The 3,277-nt window shown below is 45.3% G+C and overlaps 1 long non-coding RNA gene across 1 annotated transcript in view; it reads left to right on the top strand.

Annotated features, from left to right (window-relative positions):
• Positions 1-1,029: 1,029 nt before the first annotated feature.
• The window catches only part of LOC117809844, a 9,468-nt gene continuing 7,220 nt past the window's right edge, over positions 1,030-3,277 (top strand). The window contains exons 1-2 of the long non-coding RNA XR_004630631.1: positions 1,030-1,093; positions 2,003-2,074. This is a non-coding gene — a long non-coding RNA (uncharacterized LOC117809844). The remainder of the gene's footprint in view (positions 1,094-2,002; positions 2,075-3,277) is intronic.

The following is a 3,277-nucleotide window of genomic DNA, read 5'->3' as shown; positions in this document are numbered from 1 at the left end:
GCTGCCTGTGTGTACAAAACTAAATAATCCTAACTTCATGAACTCATCCTAATCTATCTGAGTGAAGCATACAGCAGCTGCACACGCCCTCCCGGTGTGTGCAGGCTGCAGCTCTCCTCACTGGGCCGCACACCCACTCCTGTGTTTGACTAACCCGGCTATCTTTCCTGAACAGCTTGCAGCTCAGCTGGCTGCACCCCTGACTGTTGTTTTTCATGTGTTCACAGTCGTGCATGTGTAAAAACGTATGTTGAAGTGAACCTTCAGATTTTCCATGGCCCTACGTTGAATCATTTGTGATCCAGCTTACAGACAGACTGTGTTTGATGAGCTGTACTGAGGGACTGTTTTTCATTGCATTCCTTGCATAGTCCCAAAGTTCTGCTCTTTTAGAACTTCTTTAAACTTCCAAGAACCAAATCCAGTTTCTTCAAATCTGCGTGTGAAGATGAAAGTGAGTCTGAGTGTGTTAAAAAGTGATGATCCTTGCATAAACTCCAAAACCTCTGTGTTTGCATGTGTGATTCCAAGCTGCACACGCTCAGTGTGTGTGTGTGAGAAGTGTTGGACAGCGATGGAGGCAATTGAAGTGGAAACTCTGACCCAAAACAATGTAGCCATGCGTCTCCTGCCAGCGAGCGAGGAAACAAGCAGTGAGCTGTGCTCGCTGTGAAAGCTCCACAAACCCTCGAACGCCGTTTCATTCCCAGTTCCTGACTCTGCTGCGTCACGAGTCAGGAGACCGTTCTGAGGGAAACAAAAGCTTCTTCCACACCGCCTCGTGCCAGCTCCCCTCAAACACTCTCCCTGTTTCTGTGTGCATGTCTCATCAGCACTAACACAGACTCTCTCTCTCTCTCTCTCTCTCTCTCTCTCTCTCTCTCTCTCTCTCTCTCTCTCTCTCTCTCTCTCTGTCTCTCTCTCTCTCTCTCTGTCTCTCTCACTCTCTCTCTCTCCTCTCTCTCTCTCTCTCTCCTCTCTCTCTCTCTCTCTCTCTCTCTCTCTCTCTCTTCCATCATGTCTGATCTCAGCCAAGTCTCTGCAGGAGTTTGCGGCAGTCCTTCAGAACCTGGAGGACGAGAGGACACGCATGGTGAGTAGAAGTCTTAAAGTTAAATATTATGATGAGGTCTCTTTTTGAAATAAGCTCCTCCCACCTCCTCACTTAAAGAAAGTCAAATAGGATTGAAGTCATCAGACCTGTAAGTCCTAGTTATGATCTTAGTTAGTCAAACCTGGACAGCTAAGTCATTTTATTCTGGATTCATTGATTTTTTACAGATTCATTTATGGAGCACTTTTCAAAACAGGGTCACAAAGTGTTTCACACGTTAGAAAGAAACTGAAAGAGAAATGTGAGGAAGACGAATCAAATCAAATAAAACAATGATGGACGAATAAAAACTATTAAAGATGAAAAAATCAGAAATCTGAAATATAAAATATAAGAATTTAGAAATATTAAAATAAAACATTAAAATATGTAGAAATATAAAAATGTATAGAAATATAAAATGATAAAAATATAAAATTAAAAAACTTCGAATATAAAAATATAGATATAATTAAATATAAATTAAAAAATTACAAACCTGCCTGAAATAAAACAAAACCTAGATTCAAATTACAATCAAAATATCAAATATATAAAATATAAAATATAGCAATGTTAAAATATTAAAATAAAAAATAGAAATAGAAAATAAAAAAATATTAAATATTAAAATATATAGTTATCCCTCCTGAAAGAGAATCCTCTTGATTAAAACACCTTGAGGTGACGTTTCCTCTGAAAGCATGATAATGTGTTTTTATGGATGCAGGCTGAGGATGACCTCTGACCCCCTGAGCGGTGTCCAGACTCTAAACTCAGAGTTCTGTGAAGATTTCAGATAAAAGAGGAGATTTGAACAGCATTGTAATTTTTAGAGATGCCTGTATTAAAAAGAACGTGTTCTTGTATTTGTATAATGTTGCATATTTTGTGTTTGTGTGTCCACAGATAGAGAACGCCAGCGACGTGCTGATTATGCCTCTGGAGCGCTTCAGGAAAGAACAGATCAGTGCAGCAAAGGTAAAAACGCTCCCCTTCAGAATCCACCACACCGGCTGAAATGTGTCCCACTTCACGTGTGCTGTGAGTCAGTTTGATATGAAGGAGAAGAAATGTACTTTATTAATCTCCAGGGGGGAAATTCAGATTTTCCACCAGCCTGTTTTATTTTTTGATCATGCTTCACACACAGTGTGGTGTATATACATATAATCATGCACAAACATGCAGTGGACATGTACTTTGGGAGAGATGTCAGAGTCAGGATGCTGCCATCAACCAGCGCACCCTGAGCAGTTGGGGGTTCAGTGCCTTGCTCAAGGGCACCTCGGCAGTGCTCAGGCTAGTGAACCAGCACCTCTCCAGCCACCAGTCCACTTGCCAAACTTCGTCCATACTGGGACTCGAACCGGGGACCCTCCAGTTGCCAAGCCAAGCACCCAATGGACTGAGCTACTGCCGCTCCCAGGAAAACAGGAAAACATCGATCAACACATCAATAAAAATCCTTTTAGTGCTCCTGCAGCTGATATGAGTCCATACAGCGCCCGCCAACATGAGTCCATACAGCGCCCGCCAACATGAGTCCATACAGCGCCCGCCAACATGAGTCCATACAGCGCCCGCCAACATGAGTCCATACAGCGCCCGCCAACATGAGTCCATACAGCGCCCGCCAACATGAGTCCATACAGCGCCCGCCAATATGAGTCCATACAGCGCCCGCCAACATGAGTCCATACAGCGCCCGCCAATATGAGTCCATACAGCGCCCGCCAACATGAGTCCATACAGCGCCCGCCAATATGAGTCCATACAGCGCCCGCCAACATGAGTCCATACAGCGCCCGCCAATATGAGTCCATACAGCGCCCGCCAACATGAGTCCATACAGCGCCCGCCAACATGAGTCCATACAGCGCCCGCCAACATGAGTCCATACAGCGCCCGCCAACATGAGTCCATACAGCGCCCGCCAACATGAGTCCATACAGCGCCCGCCAACATGAGTCCATACAGCGCCCGCCAACATGAGTCCATACAGCGCCCGCCAACATGAGTCCATACAGCGCCCGCCAACATGAGTCCATACAGCGCCCGCCAACATGAGTCCATACAGCGCCCGCCAACATGAGTCCATACAGCGCCCGCCAACATGAGTCCATACAGCGCCCGCCAACATGAGTCCATACAGCGCCCGCCAACATGAGTCCATACAGCGCC

This window comes from Notolabrus celidotus, unplaced genomic scaffold, assembly GCF_009762535.1.
Source record: "Notolabrus celidotus isolate fNotCel1 unplaced genomic scaffold, fNotCel1.pri scaffold_470_arrow_ctg1, whole genome shotgun sequence".
In the NCBI taxonomy this organism is placed as follows: Eukaryota; Metazoa; Chordata; class Actinopteri; order Labriformes; family Labridae; genus Notolabrus; species Notolabrus celidotus.
The sequence above is the reverse complement of the archived record's forward strand: the minus strand, read 5'-3'. Positions and strand labels throughout refer to the sequence as shown.